At 42.7% G+C, this 9,618-nt stretch overlaps 1 long non-coding RNA gene across 1 annotated transcript in view; it reads left to right on the plus strand.

Moving 5' to 3' along the window:
- LOC103007533 (uncharacterized) overlaps nucleotides 1-4,529 on the plus strand; it is a 118,617-nt gene extending 114,088 nt beyond the window's left edge. Inside the window, exons 3-4 of the long non-coding RNA XR_450258.3 lie at nucleotides 3,980-4,133; nucleotides 4,264-4,529. This is a non-coding gene — a long non-coding RNA (uncharacterized LOC103007533). The remainder of the gene's footprint in view (nucleotides 1-3,979; nucleotides 4,134-4,263) is intronic.
- Nucleotides 4,530-9,618: the final 5,089 nt, after the last annotated feature.

Here is a 9,618-nt window from a genome sequence, read left to right on the forward strand (position 1 = left end):
GGATAGGCCTTGGCCAGCTCTCTAGGGCTGCTGCTTTGCCCAGTGACTGTATCTTTCCTGTTAGCATACTGATCATAGTTGGAAATTATGAGTCAGTGAAACATAGCCATGAGCAGTGGGGGTGGGTAGATTACCAGGGAAAGTGCAGCCAAAACTTCCTGTACCAACTCAGGGTCATTATCTTTGGGGAAAGATAGGGACTCACTCTGGCATATAGGAACACCCATATTCACCTGGCATTTGCTGTGTACAAAATGGATTTAGGGAGAGTACAGGGGCACACATGAAAAAAGAAACAAAGCTTCTTTTGCAGACATTAGGGTGGAGCTTTGCGAGCCTGTTATAATATCACTGTTATTGACACCTTCCACTTGCTAGTAGTCGGTGACACTCATTAACTATTCACATTTGTCTGCCCTCATTCAACTCCTAGCAACTGCGGTTACAGTCCTATTTAAAATAATAGAGTGAGATTGGTAACATTACTGATAGAAATTAGAAGACTTACATTCACAGAGCTTTGGTAACTGACACCAACAGCACTTTTCTTGTAATTTATGCACTCTGATTGATTTCATTCCCCAGCTAGTCCTAAAAGAATCTCTGAAGCATATTCAGCCATCAGATTACTGTGCAAAAGAATTAAATGAGTATTACTCTGCTTGCTATCTATTCCAGAGCTGGCAAAAAGTTTCCAAGTGGTTTGGAGCTCAGGAGTCAGTCTAAAATTATAATGCTAATATAAAAGAGTTCAGCCTCAGAGCATTTCTTTGTGACAGCTGTGAATGCATACGAAGAAATCTTCTTACTGATAACGAGAACACAATGACAAATGGGTCATTTATTTGTGCTTTTAAGAGTATTTTTATAAACTTATGTAGGTATGTATTCCCTGGAATATCCTAAAAAATATTTTCACTCTAATAGTGCTGTTATAAATGATCCATTTCCAGATGTTCATTCAGCGTGGTATTTGCATCATACTATATGACCAAGGGGCTTCTCTGGTGGCGCAGTGGTTAAGAGTCCACCTGCTAATGCAGGGGACATGAGTTCGAGCCCTGGTCCGGGAAGATCCCACATGCCGTGGAGTAACTAAGCCCGTGCGCCACAACTACTGAAGCCTGTGTGCCTAGAGCCCGTGCTCCGCAACAAGAGAAGCCACTGCAGTGAGAAGCCCGCACACCACAACGAAGAGTAGCTCCCGCTCACCGCAACTAGAGAAAGCCCACGCGCAGCAACGAAGACCCAAGTCAGCCAAAAATAAATAAATAAATTTATTAAAAAACATATATATATATATGACCATGCTTCATCCCACCCCCCCCCCCACACTCACATATAATTAACAATGCTGAGTATAGGACGTTTGATAAATGAGGAAGAAATGCTGAATCCATGTGTTCTACCCTGGAAATCTCATGAAACTATGGCAAAGAGAGGCAATAAACCTACAGTGTTCAAATAAATTACTACTGTTATTTTTTGGCTATTTATTTAGCAGAGTAGGCATGTCTGGGGTCTACCTGCCTATTTCTATAGCTTCAAATGCCATCATGTTCCCTCATACTTTTATTCAGTCACATGAAATGGTCCAGAATTCCTAATGCACATCACCTGTTTTATGCACCGGGGCGGCTGGGCTGGTTCTTTCTTCTCCCCAGCATGTCCTTCTGCTTCTTCACTGCTCATCCTTCAAAACTCAGTTCAAAGGTCACCGCCTCCAAAATTTCTGTAATTCCACAGTCTCTTTCAAGTCTTTGTCCTCCGTGTTCCCTTGGCAGCCTGTGATTGAGCCCATCCTAAGCTTTGTCACACATTATTAGTGTGATTCATGCGTTTATCGTTCCATCAGACTGTAAGTTCCTTGAGGGCAGAGATCACAAGTTAATTAAGCGTGAATAACAGCAGCTATAACAATACTTGACACAGAATGGTGGTTGATAAATGCTTCCCAAATGATTTATGAATGTAGAATGCAATTCTTTGAGAGGCCAAGTTGATGTGATGCTACTATTTTCCAGTTAAACCTAAAATTCAGTCCTAAACATTTTTGTTACACACACGCATATGCACGAGTGATTGCAGATGAGCATGCAGTTTTATTAGTGACCATATCTACACTGTCAAACTGGTTGAAATTCTCTAAGAAATTGTAGGGATGCTCAATGCATCCCAGGTAAAATATAGTCATAGAGTTCTTGGATTCCCAGGAGTGCAGGGACCCCAGGAATACCCTGGGCTTAAGATTTTGCATTGTAAAGACCAGGGAGCAAGGTGGCCTGGAGGTCTAGCAATGTCTGAAGTTTGGCATGGGTACCCTCAACCTCGCAGCAGGGTGGGCTCAAAACCACTCATCCATTCTCATTCTCATTCTCATCCCTCCCTGCTTCTGGAGACTAGAAAGCTAAGAACTACATTTCTCAGAGTCCCTTGCAGCTAGGGTTCCATCAATCAGATAAACTCAGAATTTAATTTAAAGGTAAGAGATGCAGGTTTGTGGTGGGGATGGCCTGGTTCTGGAGCCACTAGCTGAGCTGTGGCCTCCTGATCTGGCAGGAAGTCTCCTGCTTCAGCACCTTCTGCACCAGTGGAAACAGACTTCTTCCCATGGGGCAGAGGCAGTTGGATCTAGGGTCTGGGAGTTGTGCCTGAGAGCGCAGCCCGACTAGAGCAATGTTTTTCAAACTATAGGTAATAGAATCTATTTAGTGCTATGGGACAAGCATTAAAAAAGAAAGAAAGAAAGAAAAAAAAATAGAATAAAATAAAATAAAATAGAATAGAAAAAATATCTGAGTACATTGTCCCTAGTAAAGGTTAATTTGTTTTATGCAACTAGTAGTTCAGTTTCATACGTGTGTGTACATACATTTATGTATGTGTATTCTGAGTCACAATGTAAAATGTATTTCTAGCTATGTGTTTTAGTCACAGAAGTTCAAGAACATCTGGCCTAGAGCCTTACCTCCAGCATTTTCAGTAATCTTCTTAATCCCTTCCTTTTAAAACTATCCAGAGGGGTCTTTTTTTATTGGTAGAACATCTGTTCCGCTGCTCATCAGGCAGCATAAAGGTGTACAGATTTTCTCTTTTTTTTATAAAGTTGTTAGTTGCAGAAAGAGGTACATGGCATTTTATTTGAACTGACAAGTTTCCTTCTATGTTTTTAGGGACACCCCAATAACTTCTTTAATAAGAACAAGATAAAAGTGTAAGATACGAATATATGTTTGGGGATTCCTGATTTTTTTCTGGTTTCACAGAATGTTCTTGGGACCACAGGGGGAAATTTATGCTTGAACCATCCTAACAAACTCCTTGAGGACTCCTCTTTCCTCTCTGGGCCCTCCTTGGTGAGAAGGGGCTGGGGCCCAGCCTGAGGAGACCAGTCCATGCCCACATGCTTCCAGGACTCGGGGGATCCCTGTACACAGCTCAGAAGGGGATATCCCCAGAGAGGACCAGGCTCTAAGCATCCTAGGAGGGACTGACCCAGGGTAACCATCAAGGTAGTAACAGGTGTTGGGTGAAGTGGTCCTGCAAAATATTTTTAACATGATAAAGAAGCAGAATAAAGATATGGCAGCCATCTGTGGAAAAGTAAAATCCTGTGAAGATCACGACAGGAACAGGTTTAAATCCTCTCCTATTTGCTGCTTTGGGCAAAAAGTCAGCTGATTACCTAGGATCAAAAAATTAGGTACCCCAACAATTCTTCTGATTCTTTTAAATTAATGCTTCCTTTATGCCAGTCTTTTGCTCAGAGGCCATCCTGACCCGGGGTCTGGTTGTCCCCACGGAGGGGAACTGGATAGCTGGTGGTCACAGGTAGAAGAGAGACTCTTCTCTCTGTCCCTTCACACTGTTTGTATTTAATATCGTATACAAGTATTACCTATTTAAAACCAAATTAAATAGCCCCAACACTTATTCTCCAATCCATATTCTCAGCTGATGACCTTGTCTTTTACTTCAGGGAGAAAACTGAACAATCAAAAGACTTTCCTCAGAGTCCCATAGTCAACCAATGCCTAAAACGGTGCCTGAAATGCTGTAGCCAACTCCCTGCATGTATGCTGAGTGACAACAGGCTTTCTGCAGCCTCCCAGGGTTCTCCCGGAGCCTGTCTTGTAAGTCTTTCCTGAACAGTCTCCACGTGCTGTCCTGAGCACATGTTTTCCATTTCTACAGACAGAGACACCCTCGCCCTATTCCAGCCATCCTCATCCTAACCACATTTTTTTTTTTTTTTTTTTTCAGCCGTGCCACGTAGCTCACAGGAGGGACCAAACCCCGGGCCCCAGCAGTGGAAGCGCTGAGTCCTAACTACTGGACTGCCAGGGAATTCCCCTAACCACATTCTCTAACACAGCACCTTTCTCACCTCTCAGTTAAGCCTTTTCTATCCTTTCCAATTCCTCAACCATTTCTTTTCCTCTTAACACCTAGACATTATTTAGGACCTGTAGTGACCTCAGTAAAATAAATGAGAATGGGAATTTTGTTTTATGCCGTGTTGCGGCTTCCTCAGCACTTACATGGTACCCTACACAGAGCAGACGCTCAATAAATGCCTTTTGACTGGCTAAGGACATCTTTATAAATCCATGTAGAATTCAGCAACTGGAAATACTGTGGGAGAAATGGGGCCTAAATTCCCCCTCCCCCAGCCACCCTCATGGAAATCTGAATTTCTTAAATGAAATTTAAGAGAGCCTCAGGCTCACTCTCCTTATTTCTGCCAAGTGTTAATTATGTGTGGAATCTAAGGGGACTTCCACATATGGATTATGCGGGGTATTATGAGAGGACATTTACCAAGACAGCTGTGTGGCAGGAAGATATTTTTTCCTCAACTTTCAAAGACCTACGATTCTCTAATTTGCTTTTGGCGGAAGGGTCTTTTCACTCATATGTTTCATTTGTGCTTATTGAAAAAGGAGAGAATATTTCCAAGAAAAGCAGTTTTTCTGATTAGCTCTTTACATTATTGGGATTCAAAAAAAAAAATAATGGAAAATTCTCAGTCATTTTCTCTGAACTATAACTGCTAAGATATAGCTCCTGACATTGCTAGATCTTCATCTAGCAAAAAACCAACCATTGAGTGTGTAAAACTATCTCATTCCAAAATATTTCTAAAAATATTGATGATGTTTTTAAAAAAAACCTTAACATGTGGAGTGACCATGATGTAATAGGATAAACCAGACAGAGTCTGTCCTGTGTCGTCACTTGGGAGACTACTTTCTCCAACTCAAACGTTTATTCCAACTTTGCTGTCATTGCTCAAGAAATGAGACTGGGTTGCCTTTGAAGCCACTTTTCCAGCGATATAAGGAACATCACTCATCCTTTTGTAGTCAAGCCTCAGTTTTTTTTACTCTTAATCTAAACTATATTAGCTTGATCATGTACCTCATTCAACAGATCTGGCACCAGATGATTTGGGCTGTTTCCCAAAAATCAAACCAAACAATGAACATTTTCTAACATTAAAACTATTTGGGAAAAGCAAGCAATACAGGTCCTGAAGGTAATTTCAAAAGAAGAGCCACAGATGAGTTTTGAGTAATGGAAGGAGTGTATTGATGCCTGGGGTAGCTTTTATAATTGGGACAACACTCATTTTGATGTGGTAGAGTTCATATATTCCTCTGAAATCAGTCTCCTCGTTTTATAGTCACATCTGATATTTGAAACCTCACTTTGAACTAAGAATATGGTCTTAGTGGATGAAGACTCGGGGCCATTTCTTAAAATTCGGGGGAGAAATTACATGCTGCTGAATTGAAAGAAAGATGAGGAGCAGGGAAAACATCCTTAAAAAGAGCCAGATGGTGGGAAGTACTGGTACCATACAGACCTAGACTCAAACTTTGCTTTGCTAGAAATTGTTTGCTACTTTGGGCTTGTTATTTAACTTTCCCAAGATTCTGTTTGCTGGTCTATATGATGGTGGTCTATTAAATGGGCACTTAGGTTAATCATTTAGTATAGAGCCTGACAAATATTTAAATGTTAGGCACTCAAAAGTTGTTGTTTTCCTTCTTTTCATTGGAGAACAAAACATAGTTTTTGTTTTGTTCTTCTTTTGCAGAAAGAAGACCCTTTAGGAACGTAAAAGTCCCAAGTGCTAGTCCCAGCTTATCAGCTAGGTGACCTTGGCCAAGTCATTCAAACTTTCTCGAGAGCAGTCTTCAAATTATCTTTGTAAAATGATGATATTATCTACTGTGGCAGTTAATTTTATGTGTCAGCTTGGCTGGGTCATGGTGCCCAGTTATTTGGTCAAGCATTATTCTGGATGTTTCTAGATGAGATTAACATTTAAATTGGACGGACTCTGAGTAAAGCAGGTGGCCCCCCGTAAATGTAGGTGGGCCCTGAACAGGAAAAAAGATAGACTCCCCCCAAGTGAGAAGGGATTGGGCTAGCAGATGACCTTTGCACTTGAACAGCAACATCAACTCTTCCCTGAGTCTCCAGTCTCACATCCCATCCTGCAGAGGCCTCCATAATCTCGTGAGCCAATTCTTTAAACTAAGTCTCTCTCTTCATATATACATATCCTATTGGTTCTGTTCCCTGGAGAACTCTAAGACATTGACCTTAAAGATTTTTTTTTTTTTTTTGCTATGGAGAGAGGAATAAAGGAAGTCACGTGTGGAACACTGTCTGCCACAGGTCTAGATCGTGGCATCAGCTTTGAAAGCATCCCTTTTCTTTCCTTTTTCTTTCCCTTTGCTGTTGAGCCTCAGTTTTCTCATCTGGAAAATGAAGAAGTTAGGCTCACTAGATAATGTCTAAAGCTGCTTCCAGCTATGAAAGTCTATGTATCTGTATGAAAGTCCTTGCTTGGGCCATGACATTCAAATACAGTCATGGCCAAACTGGGTTTCTGCCAAGGAAGAAAGGCATGCGGGGTGTACAAAGGCTATTTATGTAAAAACGAACCCTTTCAGGGGTGTGCAAAGGGTTTGGGGGACTAATGGGGAACTCCTGGTAGCCCTATAAATATTCTTACAAGCCTGAATGCTTTCTCGGTGGTTGGGGGAAGCTAAGTGTGATCTCTTACCCCATGCAGAAGTAACTGGGGAAAGTACCTATTTTACCTGTTAGTGCCTTTATGTGAGTCTCTGTGAACATACTCAGGGGGCTCAACTGCAGAGAGGAGAGTCATTTGATGGATTCTGAAGAACGTATGGAATCAGGTTGAACAACATCACTCACCTGTGATCTCTGAAATTTTCAGAGATCACACCAGCAATATGGTGTTCGTTAGAAGAAGAAAAGAAGTGCCCCAGATTGTGTTTTAACTATGTTCTTAGCAATTCACCAGAAAAGTTCCCTAGTGAATTTCAGGACATAAGTGTTATTTCCTTTCTTAACCAGTGAAGTGGCTAGATACTTAAACATACTGGCTAGAGTACTTTAGGTCTTTGAGTCTTTAGATGAAATAGTTGGAAAAATCCTTTGTAAGCTCTATGGTGCTATGTAAGGGTAAGCGATTATTATTCTCACAATATATACTCCAAGTGATACCCGTAGTTCGAGGTCAGGTGAAAGAAATCTGGCTAAGAGGGCCTCCTTCCCAACATTTGCGTTCCATGTATTCTTTCTGGCACACGTGGGGAGCCCTCGTCAGGTAAGCAATGAGCAAAGTTAGCAACTGCTCACACAGCTTGAATTGAGAGGCTCAGACAAGGCTTCTTGCTCATCAGTCCAACTGCCCACAGCCTGCCACCCAGGCTCTGGGCCACCAGGCTCTACCCTACTCTACTCCATGATGCATCCAGAGCCACTTTAGGCACATTCACTGTCATGAGAGTTCACTGCTTAAAAATGTTTAATGCTACTCCACTGCATGTAAAATAAAATCCAAACAACTTAGCATAGCATAAGAGGCCTTTGAAAAATATGGCTTCCACTTATTTCTCCAGTCCTATCTCTGCTGTGATTATTGCCCAGTCTTCTACAGCACAGTTCTAGGCTCCAGTGTATAAACTTTTGTTCTCAAATTCCATATTTATTCAGCAAATATTTAATGCATGCCTACTAATGAGTGTCAGGTCTGTTCTCAGTGCTGGGGATATATCGGTAAATAAACTGAACCTACACTGTAGGGGAAGACAGATGATAAACACTATATAGCAAGTTAGAGAGTGATGAGACATTTGGGAAACTGGAGCAAGAGAGGGAGCTTTAGTTGTGCTGGGAATGGGAATGGGGGCTACATTTTATGTAGGGAAATGGGGTAGGCCTCTCTGAGAAGGTAAGGGGATGTTTCAGTTATGAGCATGATTGTAACAGTAGCCAGTGGATATAGGAGCAAACCATGCAGACATCTTGGAAAATAGCCTTCCAGGCAGAGGCAGTGGCCATCTCAAAGGTCTCGACACAGGGAATGGCTATTGCGTTGGAGAAACAGTGAGGAGGCTGGTGTGCTGGAATGGCAATGAAAAAGCAAGAGAGTAGAAGGAAACTGGCAGAGGGTGGGTGGTGGGACCAGGTGAAGTAGGGTCTTGAATGACACTGTAAGGACTTCGGTTTTGACTCTGAGTGAAACGGAAAGCCGTGGGAGGGTTTTGTGCAGGAGAGTGACGTGACCTGACATATTTTCAAGGGACCCCTCTGGCTGCTGTGCTGTGAACAGACTGAAGTGCAGGAGTGGGGAGACCGGCTGGGAAGCTGTTGCAATAATCAGGTGAGAGAGGATTATGGTTTAGACCAAGGTAACAGCAGTGGAAGTGGTAAGTGGGATCTATTTTTTTTTTTTTAAAGATTTATTTATTGATTGATTGCTATGTTGGGTCTTCGTTTCTGTGCTAGGGCTTTCTCTAGTTGCGGCAAGCGGGGGCCACTCTTCATCGCGGTGCGCGGGCCTCTCACTATCGCGGCCTCTCTTGTTGCGGAGCACAGGCTCGAGACGCGCAGGCTCAGTAGTTGTGGCTCACGGGCCTAATTGCTCCGCGGCATGTGGGATCTTCCCAGACCAGGGCACGAACCCATGTCCCCTGCATTAGCAGGCAGATTCTCAACCACTGTGCCACCAGGGAAGCCCCAAGTGGGATCTATTTTAAAAGTGGATTTGGAGTGCTTCAACATTCAGGGAACAGAAGATGGGTAGAGTGGAGGAATCAGCATGGAAGATTGGGATGGTGCAGTCAGTAAGGGGGGAGAAAAAACAGCAGAGGGTAGCATCTCAGTTGCCAAGAGAAGAAAGTATTTCCAGAAGGAGCCAGTGATCACTTCTATCAGATGCTGCTGATAAGTTCACTAAGATGAGCCTGAAAACTGACAGTTGACTTTAGCAATATGGAGATCATTGGTAACCTTGGGAAAAGCAGTTGTGGTGGAGTGGTTTGGGGCAGAAGCATAACTGGCGGTAAATAGGAGAGAATGGGAGAAGAGGAATTGAAGATAGTGAGTCACAGTGACCCTTGAGCACTGTTTAGCAATAAAGGGAGCAGAGTATTGAGGCATAGCTGGAGGAGTAAGTGAGGTCAAGAGAGGGTTCTGTGAACACTGGGTAGTTGGATGCCTTCCTGCCTTTCTGAGATGCCCTTCTTCTGGAGTCTACCTGGAGAACTTCCTCTTTTCCTTGAGGAGCTA

This window comes from Balaenoptera acutorostrata, chromosome 4 (genome assembly GCF_949987535.1).
Source record: "Balaenoptera acutorostrata chromosome 4, mBalAcu1.1, whole genome shotgun sequence".
NCBI classification, from domain to species: Eukaryota; Metazoa; Chordata; class Mammalia; order Artiodactyla; family Balaenopteridae; genus Balaenoptera; species Balaenoptera acutorostrata.